Consider the following 13,426-nt stretch of genomic DNA (forward strand, 5'->3'; position numbering starts at 1 on the left):
TCCTTAGAACCCTTTAAACTTCTCTATCACTTATTCTAAGTCTTTATCTACATCTAATAGGGGCAATGGTTTCCTGCAGCCCACTCTACCTACACCCCTCATAATTTTACATCCCCTCTGTAACCTCCCCCACTCCAGGGAGAACAGAGCCGGTCTCTCTAGTCTTTCCACATAACTGAAGCGCTCCATCTCGGTATTATCCTGCTGAATATCCTCCACACCTTCTCCTAGGCTCTCACATATTTCCTGTACCGTGGAGCCAGAATTGCATATTGCACTCCAGCTGAGATCTGACCGAAGTTTAATAAAGATGAAGCGCATCCTCTCTGCTCTTGTGTGTTCAGTGTCCCAAATAATGATTGGCAGATTCCCATGGGCCTCCTTAACCACATTATCTGTCTATTCCATCACCTTCAGAGATTTTTGGACTTGTACACCATTGTTCTCAATGCTCTTCATAGTATAAGTCCTCACCTCTTGTTTACTAATTATGAAAATAATCACGATGCACAAAAAAAATCAGCAGGGTGAGCTATACAATGACCCCTCCTGACATAATACACAAATAGGATCTGGAAACCTCATTTGATGTGAGGATAGGAGTTAGCAGACATCCTCAGTCACATGTAATCAGCATTCTAAATAGTAGCCTATGGGATTAATAGTGCATTTTCAAAGTTCTATTCCAAGGAAGCAAATACAATGCACAAATAATAGTAAGCATTTTGCAGATGCAGTCACAGGCAGATAGTTATTCCCAAATTGTAAAAACACTGGAATGAACTGTTACCATACTTGATCAATACCTCCTCTACTTTTCTTGCAATGTTTTGCATTATGTGAAACAACTTGCGTAGAAAAGAATGTAAGACACTGGCATTTATCTCATCTAATGATAGGCCAAGTTTACTTCTCCAGCTCACAGGGTGGAGTGCATGTTAGTTTTTGCATTTGTTCTGCTGTTTGCTTTGGAAGCAAGTGGCCAAGTTGTATTTAATGTACAGATTGTTCTTGCGTTAAGCCGGAAGTAAGCTTCTGGTTTAAGTTGGCGTTGGAGAGATATAGCGACTCTTTACTGGAAGCAAACAAATCTACTAACTACTCTATTCATCACACTTTTACTGGGCAAGGATCACTGCAATCAATAGCCTGTAAATTCCCTTTCAGACTTGTGCTTTTGAACTGCCTGTGTGAAATAGAGCCTCAGTAGTAAAGCTGCTGTGTGGTGGGTATGGGCCCATTGGAGACTGCAGGGCCCAGGCCCAATGCAGGTTACAGGGCCCAGGCCCGACAGTGTCAGGGCCAGAGGCAAAGGACCAGCTGGTGTTCAGCTTGCTCCTCCCCGAGGTGTATTCATCTCTTCACTAAAGTGAGGCTATGGTCCTCCTGGACCGACTGCAGCAATGAACTGGCTTTGTGGCTGTTTGGGTGTTTAACAGTTCTTTTTTAATGTGTTCTGTTGGGTTTACTTTGTTTTGTGGCTGCCTGTAAGAAGATGAATTTTAACTTTGTATACAGTATACATACTTTGACAATAAATGCACCTTGAACTCTGAAATGACACAAGGAAAATCTGCAGTTTAATTTCGACACTGTGAAATACAAAATAATGTCAACATGGAGAGTCAGAAAAATTTGGCAGGGTGCTAGGTACATGTGAGCTCCAGGTATCTTGAAAAGGACAATTTGACTGAGCGCTGAAACACTTGGAATTCTTTTTGAAGATTGTTATAGCCTGGGATGTAGATAGTATGAGCGTTTCTGGCTATTAGACAGCACAAGTCTAAGTAGTACCCAAAGCTTACTATTGACAGGCATAAACTGAAAATGATTGGAAAAAAATAATACCCCTCCAGCAGTGAGGGTCCACAATGGTCTATAACATTGGTTTCTGACAAATACAACTCTTCATCTAGATAAGTTATGAGACCAGCTCAACTTATATTGGGAATAGATATTCGGCTTGCAGTGCATGGCTCAGGAGGAGTTTTGCCATAGTCCACTTGCCATTTTTGTCATCCTTGCTTGTAGAAGGCTCCAGTGTTTGCTGTCAGATAAACAGCTGCCATTACCTATCGCAGAGTAGAGATGGAATTTCCCTTTGGACTTGAGCACACTTTCCCCCTCTTCTTGCTTGTTGCGGGAAAATAGAATGATTTGCGAGTGCACTTGAGAGAAGGTGATGGGTCTGCCTAGGCCTGATGGGAAAACTGCGCTCCGTTCACATGGCAGGAGGCGGAGGCAGTTGCTGAGAGCTACACTCAGGTACAAATCACAGGTCTAGGGGCAAAAGCAAACAGACAGCACCAGTCTGAGCCACATACTTACTCCTGTATGTGTTCACTTGAATTAAAAAAACTGAACAATACCTCTGCAAACAAAAAAGCATCGCCTACAATGAGCTTTGCAGAAAATTTGATGTAGCCGCATATCAGAAGCAATCACTGCTGATCATGGGACTTGAGGTTAATAGCTTAACTGAACCACTATTTTACTGTGGGTAATCAATAAACCAACCAGCTATTTTGATTTTCATTTCATGGGTGGCAAAAAACCTTCCCATCTGTGCTATTGGCTCTCCTAAAACTCCACTTGCTTCAAATACTTAGATAAATTTTATCGTAATCACCTTCAGTGAATCTATTCAAACAAATGTTGACTGGTGCCTGAGGAATTCTCAGTTACAAAGTCTAACTAAACAGGGGTGGGGGTTAGAACCATGGAACCTTGCAAGTGAACAGTGTGCTATGGATTCAGCATATCTATTTATAAACACGGTATAAAATATGTACATGCCCAGAGACATAAAAGTTAAATTAATTTGGTTTCATTCAAAAAAGTACTCCTTGTGTGACATAATTTATGGTGTTTGGAAATCAGATAAATATGTGCCAACTTCTACTTCTTATCTCAAATCAAAGACAAAGTTTGTGCTGCAAAATAAAACACTGACACTGTAACAGCATCCAGAATGACCTACTCATGAGAAGTAAGAACAATGTCAGTCATTGGTACTTGTATTGCCTGCTGCCCAGTTAAGGTTGTGCATCACTGTAGACACAGCAGGAATCATATTGCAACTTTTTCAGAGAAAGAGGCCTGTTCGACCCAATATGTATGACATGTTATATGCTAAAGGTCAAAGGACAATTCTATATTTACAATGTATCTTACTGCTTCCTTTGAATTGCAAATAATTTTCACACCTCCTTCTTCACACCTACACACCAGACACCCAAAATGAATGTTAAATCAGCATTGTCTGGTTTTCCAATTAAACTGTTCACAGCTCTAGAAACCTATTGTCCAGAGCTGCATTTTAAATTTAATCTACAGTCCATATTCAGGTTTAAAGGTTGATTGCTGAAATTAATATTTTGCTATATTACCTAATTCTAGAATACTCCCTAACAATCACTATTTTCTCTTATTCTGTAAACCATTTTGAGTGAAACTGATATATATATCAACACTTGTCAATATACCTACTGAATCCCAACAGTGACTATACTTGTGTAATCACTGGAGTTTCAGTAGTTCTGTCCACCCCTCTCTTTCATACAAGGATTTTCACCTGAACTTAATCCTGAATGAAACATCCTTTGCAAAACTCAACTTTCTTAATCTTCTGTCATCTGCTCCAATGTTTCCTCTAATTCTTAATGACCAGTGTGTGCAAAAATCTTCCACTGTGCAAGTTTTTGCCCAGTGACAACATGTGCACACTGAATTCGATAGATATATATATATAGAGGTATTAATTTTAACATATGGCAAAACACTGTCAATAAGAACTTTTATCTCCTCTGGGTTTGATAGGTTTCACTCTCGTTCATCTGCACTTTCACAAAACATATACAACAGACCTGAAGGGGGTAAAGAAGGATTTTCTCACCAGAGCTTTTACACACTGTCCATATGTAATTTGCTGTATTGTCGCGATGCAAAGGTTGCGAGAGAATTTGCAAATGGAAGCAGTGGAGTGTTATTTGGAAACTTCATTTTTAAAGCATCATTTAGCATAGTGAATCAATAATTTCTTCAATAAAATGAATATAAATAAACCAGTTGTAAAATCTGCAGACCGATCATTGCAAACTCCACATTGTCAACACCATCCACGTCAAAAACCAGAAAAGGAAATGTGATTGTGTACGATCGTGAAATATACTTAACAAGCTAATGAGGCAGAGGGTGCACAGTTTAAATTCCTTTGTGTGCTAGTAGCAAAAGATGTGTGCACCCGCACATACGGGTACCTTAGAGGGAACATTGATCTACACATATTTTAAGAAGGGAAAATCCTTTCCATGTTGGATCTCCCCAATTCAAGCTGCCTTCTGAATGAATTCCTCTCCCATTTTTAGAACATAGAATAGTACAGCACAAGGACAGGCCCTTCAGCCCACAATGTTGTGCTGAAACAATTAAATTAGTAATCAAATGGCCATCTACACTAATCTCTTTCACCTACACAGTGTCCAAATACTTTCCATTTTTCTCACACTCATGTGCCTATCTAAAAGTCTCTGAAAAGTTCTGCCTCTACCACCACACCAGCCGGCATATACCAAGCGTCCACCACACTCTTGCCCCTCATATCCCCTTTGGAATTCCCTTCTCTCACCTTAAATGTCTCCCCTGTGGTATTAGACATTTCAATGTTGGGTAAATTACACTGTTTGTGTACCTTAGTGAACGCTCTCATTATTGTAAAAGCCTCCAGATCTTCCTTCAGTCTCTGCTGCTCTGGAGGAAACAACCACATACTGTATGTCCAATCTCTTGTCACAGCACATACACTCAAATACAGGCAGCATCCTGGATTAGATTTTTATCTTATTATTTATGTCAAATGATCTTATTTCACACTCTGTCTAATTTTACTCTAGTTTCCCCTTCATGTCCTCCCAACATTTACTGTTACTTCCACCTGGTCTACACTTTTCAATATTCAGGCAAGCATTATAATTCCCAGGCATTCAACGTGGCAGTTGTAGAAACACACGTGACTGATCTAACAACCATTCCCTATTTATCTCTATTTATTCCTTCACTTCAACCAATTATTTTTATGAGCTTTCTAGTGGTTGGGAAAGATCTTCAAATGTGCATGAAACTCAGACTTCCTTTGGCCATCTTTTCTGAGCTTGCCACATTTAAAAGTACCAAGTCCCTCACAATCAGTGACTTTAAAGAGTAAGAACGATAAAATACAATTAGACTGGACACTCCTTCAGTTGGTTGTGTTCTGAATTTCCTAGGATCTCAACGTAAGTTGACAAATACATTGGTGGAAAACTTAGAAACTGATTGGGTAGATCATGAAGTTCATATTATTACAAAATCAGAATCAGGTTTAATATTACTAGCGTATGGTGTGAAATTTCTTGCTCAGTGGCAGCAGTATATTATAACACATAATTAAAACTGTAAATTACAATAAGTATATACAGTATGAAAATAGAAAATTAAATTAAATAAGTAGGTCAAAAGGAGAGGGAAAAAGTACTAAGGTAGTGTGCATGGGTTCATTGTCTATTCAGAGATCTGATGGCGGAGGGGAAGAAGCTGTTTCTGAAATGTTGAGCGTGTGCCTCAGGTTCTTGTATCTCCTCCTTGAAGTTAGCAATGAGGAGAGGGCACACCCTGTGTGATGGGGAGGTCTTAATGGTGGATGCCACTTTTTCGAGGCATTGCCTTTTGAAGGTGTGCTCAAGTGCTTGGGAGTGTTGTGCCGATGATGGAGCTGGCAGAATTTGCAACTTTCTACAGCTTTTTCCAATCTGGTGCAGTCGGCTCTCCATACCAGACAGTGATGCAACCAGTTAGAATGCTTTCCACAGTACATCTGTAGAAATTTGCAAGTGTCTGTGGTGACATACCAATTCTCCTCAAACTCCTAATGAAATATAGCCACTGTCGTGCCTTCTTTGCAATTGAATCCATAAGTTGGACACAGGGTAGATCCTCAGAGAGATTGATACCCAGGAACTTTGAACTGCTCACCCCTTTCACTTCTGATCCCTCGATGTGGACTGGTGTGTGTTCCCTCGACTTCCCCTTCCTGAAGTCCACAATCAATTCTTACTGACATTGAGTGCAAAGTAGTGTGAAAACACAACTCAACCAGCTGATCAATCTCAGTCCTCTACACCTCCTCATCACCATCTGAAATACTGGCAACAATAGTTTATTTTAAATAATGCCAAAATCCAGTTCCACAAGGTTAAAATAACCACCAAGTCTGGTGTAACCAAACATAATTTTTACATCGCAATTTTCTCTTGACAGACACTTTCTTCCAAACATCCCTCAAGTAGAAATCATCCCCCAGCTTCGCTATAAGTTATTCTCATTGCATAACTTTTCAGCAAGTAAAGAATACTGTTACATATTAATATTTAATTACTAAGCTAGTACCTTCCTTTCAGGAAGAGAAATCAGAGGTGCAAAGGGACTTTGGACTGTTCATGAAGGATTTCCTAAAGGTTAATTTGCATTTTGAATCAGTGGCTGGGAAGCCCAATGCAATGTTACCATTCATTTCGGGAGGACTAACATATGAATGCAAGCATGTAATGTTGAGGCTTCATAAAACATTGGTCAGACCATATTTGGAATATTGTGAGCAGGTTTGTGCCTCATATAGAAAGATGTCCCTTTAGAACAGAGATGAGGAGGAATGTCTGTAGCCAGAGTATGGTGAATCTGTGGAATTCATTGCCACAGACAGCTGTGGAGGTTCCTAATTAGTGATGGCGTCAGGGAGAAGGCAGGAGAATGAGAGAGAAAATAAATCAGCTATGATTGATGATGGGGAAGACTCAACAGGCCAAATGGCCTAATTCTGCTCTTTTGTCTTATGGTCTTGCCTGTTATCTTCAAATTGCTGGCTATTACATCAAGGAATAGTTGGCAGGGTAGAAATATGTCTCTACCAAAGGAGGTGTAAGGCACTCCTTCCCTCCACTAGCCCACTGGTCACCTTTAGGTAAGATGTAGTACCTGTTTACTCCCCCAGTCCCGTGGCAGCAGTTCATGGATGGTCATATGAATAGCTGGTGCATATCACATCCAGTTTGTGGCATTCCCTCCTGCACAGATTCCAGTTGTGGTCACAAGTAATCAGGAACAGAACAGAGAAAAGAACTGTTTGTCTTCCCAGCTCTGGTCAATGGTAATGTCCCAGGTAAGAAGATCTCCAAGCAAAAACTGGGAGAAAAATTGCTTTCATGAAGCTCCTAACATATTAAGTGACAAATGAGGAATGCTTGATAGCCCTGGGCCTGTATGCACTGGAGTTTAGGATAAAGAGGGGAAATTTCATTGAAACCTATTGAAAGGCATAGATTGAGTGGACATGGAGAAAATGTTTCTTAAAGTGGGGCAATCTAGGACCAGAGGGCACAGTTTCAGAAAACAGGGACATCCCTTTAGAACAGAAATGAGCAGGAATTCCTTTAGCCATGGTGGTGAATCTGATGAACTCATTGGATATATGTAAATCAGAGGTTGTTCGGTTCTTGATTAGGATGTCAAAGGTTACAGGGAGAAGGCTGGGGAATGGGGTTGAGAGGAAAGATAAATCAGCTATAATAGAACGCAGAGTAGAATTGATGGGCAGATGGCTTAATTCTCCTCCTATGGCTTATGACCATATAATCTATTATCTAAATTATAGCAACTGACAATCTGGCTATCCACTAAATCAGGAGAGGATTTCCCAGTAAGTGATGCGCAACAATTATTTAACACATCTACATGAATTGCTGTCATAGGAAAGCAACATTCATCATCAGAAATCCCTGCCACCCAGATTACACCTCCTTCTTGCTGCTGCCATCAGGTAGAAGGTGCAAGAGCCTCAGGCCTCGTACCATCAGGTTCACAAATAGTTACTACCCCCTAACCATCCAGCCCTTGAATAAAAGGGGATGACTTACACTCACTTGCCCCATCGTTGAAATGCTTCTACAACCAATTATCTCATTTTAAGGTTAATAATCCAAGGTGGCGGCGTGACACAGTTTGCAGCGGCCTCTCCAGAGTTGATATCTGTTATTTGTCAAGCGGGATGCCGTGCACAATCCTAATCTGATGAAAAACGGACGTGGGAGCACAGAGGAACGTCTGGAAATCTCCAGGAAGACCTTCTTCGTTGCTGTTGCTGTTGTGAGGTCCGGGTCTCTGCTGGGAAGAACAGGCCCCCAGTCCTCGGGGTCGCGTTGCCAGTGGCTGGTGGCGGGGATGTCGTAGTGCGCTCAGCAGAGGATGATGCTTGGAGAGGCTGGGCCAGAGGGGATGGTCAGAGGCTCGGAGGTTCGACGGACTCAGAGTCCACTGAGGTTGGAGCGCTTTCACTATGTGCTGCGTTTGCGAGGCTGGGTCCGGCAGCGCTGTGGAAGTCCATAGTGGGGGTATTTACTTCTGCCGCCTGTGTGGGATGACGTGTCTATCAGGACCCTGAGCACTTGTGGAAACTGTATGGTGGTTTCTTTCAAACTTATAGTCTTTTAACATCTTCGGACTATTTTTACTGTGCCCATGGTCTGTTTTTTAATCAATTATGGTATTGTTTGCACTGTTGTAACTATATGTTAACTATAACTATATGTAACTATGTGGTTTTGTGTAGGTCTTGTAGCTTTAGTTTTTGGTTTGTTGGGTGGTAGAGTTGGTCTCCTGACTTGGTGTGTCTGGGTAGTCTTGTTTTGTCTGGTGGATTCGGAGCTCCTTTCCGGGGAACGCACTAAGATGGTGGTGCAATATTAATACACAGTAGCCTCTCCGGACTCTGAATTTGGGGATTGCCAAACGTTATGTGGATTTTCGGGTGTAGTCTATTTTGTCATGTGGTTTTGTGATATCATTCTGGAGGAACATTGTTCCATTTTTTAACTGCATTGCAGTTGTGGTTTCTAAATGACAATAAACCGAAATTCAAATTGAAATTCAAAATTCGAAGTTATCCCATTATCTCATGTTCTAGTTATTTATTGCTACTTATTTATATTTGCATTTGTACAGTTTGTTCTGTTCTGCACTCTGGTTGATCCTGTTATAGTTACTGTTCTATAGATTTGCTGAGTATGCAAATAGGAAAATGAATCTCAGTGTTGTATATGGTGACATATATGTACTTTGATAATAAAATTATGTTTAATTTTAAACCTAAAAGGTGTTTACAGTTTCATCTGAGTAGTGTTTGGGGGGAATCCTCTATTACAGTTGTAGTTCTTGATTAATTAAGTGAAAGGCTAGTTCTAAAAATAAATGTATGTGGAATGTCAATTACTCACTGTAATGAACACAGTTAACATGATTACACATTGACATACAAATCTTGTATTACTGCACTTTGCATGACCAGAATACACAGATTACTGGGAAAAAAACTTTCATGACACATTTGACAAGTAACACCCAGATAGGCTACTTTCCTTAGTCCAAGCTGCCCCGTGTGAAACCCTGGATTCCCTCTCCTCCCAACCCACTGCCTTGACATTAATCAGCATGCTGGAGGAAAGGCAAAACCAGCTGATCAATGCTCCAAATGCTGCTGCAGTTCCATCTGCTGCTCAGCAGGAGCACCTAGGAGAAGAGGGGAAAAGGCTTTCCCTGCTCCTCATATACTTTATCATCTTCGCTTTTCCTCCCCCATTCTCTCTCCCTCTGTATTGTCTTCACTCCCTTTCTCCACAGACCCTCTCTTGCTCCAATTTCTTCTCTTCCTGTTCTGTCCTCTTTCTCTCTCCTTCTCTCTCCCTTTCATCCCAAAGCTTCTTTCTTCCCCTTTCCTCCTCTCTCTGCTTAACTCCTTAATCCCCATTCCCTTCTCTTTCTTTTTCCACTCCTTGTAAAGCTTGATATCTTTTCAGCTCCTCTCGCATTACAATATATCTTCCAAAATAAATTATCTTATTAGCAGTGATGATAGGTCCCATGTTATTCTCTGTTGGACCAAATGGGGTTTATATTAGTACTGTTACAGTGTAAACAAAGTCACCAGAGAGACACGTATGGTAGATATGAAGTAGTCCTTTTTTCAACAAAATGAAACACAGCAGGCATCGTATTCAGACCTTTTTGAAGGAAGAGGCCTGTTTAACCTAACATTACATGAGATTTGATATGGTAAAGATCAAATCACAATCCAATATTTACAATGTATCTACAATGTTTTCTTTGAAGTACATATAACTTTCACACCTCCTTCTTTGCACCCACACTCCAGACAATGTTAACCAAAATTATCTGGTTTTTAAATGTTGTTCACAGCTCTTGGACCCTATTGTCCAGAGCTGCATTTTAAATTTAATCTACAGTCCATGTTCAGGTCTAAAGATTGGTTGGTTGTTGAAGTTAGTTGCTGAATTTAATACCTTGCCCTATACCCTAAGTCCAGAATATGTCTGAAGAATTACAACACAGAACTCTGTGAGTTTAGAATGAACCGGATAAAGGGGAGCTTTGGGAAATAGGTGTAAGCTTATAGAATGATGTAATTGTGGTGAGATCTTTAAATCATCTTATTCAAGGTAATTACGGCATTTTCGTGTTGTCATTCAGCTATAATTTTTAAATGGTTAACTTAAAGATAATTATTTTGTATGATTGTGTGTTTTTTTTCTTACGCATTGTAATGCTAAAGTGTAAAATTTAGTACAGAAATGAGAAGGGAAAATTAAAATTACAAAACAATATCGGTTACAAAACCTTTCACATAGTCAGCCTTCAATTTGTATTATTGAAAGGATATTGACAAATCAACAGATTAGTTTGAGAATCGTGCAGCAAACAACTTATCAGAACAGTTCTGAATCTTGCTTTTATAAATCTCATGTTGATTTTCTGTCTGTGCTTTATAAGACTGTTTATTAAGATTTGATTAACTATACTGCAAATCAAATGTGTATGGAGGAATATTGATGTGAAAGCAACAGAAGTCAAATAATTCTAATTCATCTGACTAGAGAAAAATAAATTAAGGGGTGTAATACCATCCATGTGTTCAAAATCTCTCTCCCCAATATTTCTGGTCATATTTAGCATCTTTTGCACCTTAAGGCCATAAGACATTGGAGCAGAATTAGGCTATTCAGCCCATCAAGTTTGCTCTGCTATTTAACCATGGTTGATCCATGTCCCTCTCAACCACATTCTTGCTGAAATCTGTGCCATAAGCATATTTAACATTAAAGATCCAATGCTTCAAAAAGTAGCCACTTCTAAAGTGATATCCATGACCATTTGTACCCTAGAAGATTCTCTTGCAAATATTGTGGTGTTGTAGTGTTTTTGGACTGTCCAATGAACTAAGGATTCTCCTTAGTTTATGCACTTGAAGAAGAGGTGGGATAGAAGAATATGAGGAAAGGACACCAGATCACATTAATGTGTGCTAGCCATTGAAAAAAGCCAACCCCACTTCATCAAATGGTTGAATAGAAATCAAGACATTAATAAAGTGTATGGATTCTAATATAGTCATGAATTGGTACTATCAGTCAGGTATAGCCACACATGTTCTTTCAAACCTTTTCCATTACCTACATTATATCCTGTAAGCTGAAAGCATCTCCTTACCCCTTTTCATCTCCATGTTGGCACTCTGCATTTTAATGTCGGCAGTCACAGATTAGATCCCTATACCTAATTACTATTATCCCAAGCATGTCAGGTATTTTTATGATTGTTCAACTACATGGGCAGAAAGAATAATTGTCCTACCAGCCTCTTAAAAATCAAAGTGGTGAATTCATGTAACTTGCTACCATAGACAACTGGGGAGGCCAGGTCGTTGGGTGTATTTAAGGCAGAGTTGGATAGTTTCTTGATCATAGGTCATGGGGAGAAAGGTGGGGAGTGGGTTGAGGAGGGGAAAAAAGGATTAGCCATAATTGAATGGTGGCCAAATGAGCCAAATGGCTTAATTCTGCTCCTATGTCTTATGGTTTAATAAACATATTATTTTCCATCTGCGGCCAATTGCTTTTCTGTTGTAGAAACATTTTAAATTTATTCCACATTCTGTGAAGGAAATATTCAGGCACAATGGAGTGATTTGAGTACCAGATGCCACTGGAAATCAGGGAGCCGAGTAGGTAAAATCACTCAAGTCTGACGTTCCAGCAGTGATCAGTTAAAGTTTAATTTACTCATTGAATACATGAAAACCTCTGAGGATGGATAATCAGCCTGAAGTACTAACATTGCTTCCCTTTCCGCAGAAATTCTCTGACCCACTGAGTATTTTCAGCATTATCTATTTTTATTCATACTGATAAATTACCTCACACCACTTTGTAATGCAGAGGTTAGCTTACTCAACTAACAATTAACTCACTTTGTATCGTGCACAGGGACTGACTTGCTACTTCTAACAAGCTGGTGGATTACTGAGCTTGAATCTCCAGAATTTTCTCATTTCCGTCACTTGTATCCATACTCGCACTCATATAATTTGGTAATCCTATTTACAGAAGCAGACATAGTGTGTGTTAGGGCGTTTTTGAGGTTAACACATATAGTAAATAACAGCGCCCAATCTTCAAATATAAATAGACTGTAGATTATATTTAAAATGCAGCTCCGAACAATGGTCCTAAAAGCCATTAATCACTGTTAATGGGAAGACCAGACAATGCTGATTAAAATGTTGTGGTAGAACAAAGGACCCAATGGAAAATCCTGGCAATTCTGGACAATGTTTCTCACCCTCTGCACACCACCTTGGCTGAACAGAGGGGAACTTTTAGTAACAGACTAAGACAACTGCATTGCTCCAAAGACCACTATATGAGATAATTTTTACATTCAGCCATTAAGCTCTATGATAAGTCAACCTATAGCTGGGGAAGTGATCACCCCCTCTTGTTAAACTGGTTGAAGTGACTTTTTTTCCCCTCTTGTCTTCTCATAATTGTATACTTGAAAATCTGCGCACTTGTAATGCCGCTGTGACACTATACTTTCCTTTGGGATCAATAAAGTATCTATCTATTTAGACATCTGTGGCGAGGGTGCGAAGCAAGAGGTGTGAAGTTTGTGTGTAGTTAAAAGGAAGCATTGTGGATGAATTGTGAATATGGAATTGCCCTTTGATCTTTAGCACATAAAATGTTGTGTACTGTTGGGTAAGGCAGTCCTTCTTCCTCTGAAAGGGTCTCCATATGATACGTGTTGTGTCTCATTTTGTCAAATAAACAGGCTGCTTCATAACTACGAGTACTTCTCTCTGGTGGATGAAGCCAGAGTAAATACTCCCGCCATACCTCACCACAACATCTTCCTTCCATCCATCTCCTCTCACATCCACCTGACTATTCAACTCGTCACAGAATCAAATACAAAATTCCAAGCCTGCACACTTCAGGACTCAAGATTCAACGTCTTTTAATGTCATTTCCAATACAGAAGTGTA

The 13,426-nt window shown here is 39.9% G+C and overlaps 1 long non-coding RNA gene across 2 annotated transcripts in view; it reads right to left on the minus strand.

Annotated features, from left to right (window-relative positions):
• Positions 1–13,426, minus strand: part of LOC132404205 (uncharacterized) — a 145,995-nt gene that overhangs the window by 97,595 nt on the left and 34,974 nt on the right. The gene's annotated exons all lie outside the window — the stretch shown is intronic.

This window comes from Hypanus sabinus, chromosome 13 (assembly GCF_030144855.1).
Source record: "Hypanus sabinus isolate sHypSab1 chromosome 13, sHypSab1.hap1, whole genome shotgun sequence".
In the NCBI taxonomy this organism is placed as follows: domain Eukaryota; kingdom Metazoa; phylum Chordata; class Chondrichthyes; order Myliobatiformes; family Dasyatidae; genus Hypanus; species Hypanus sabinus.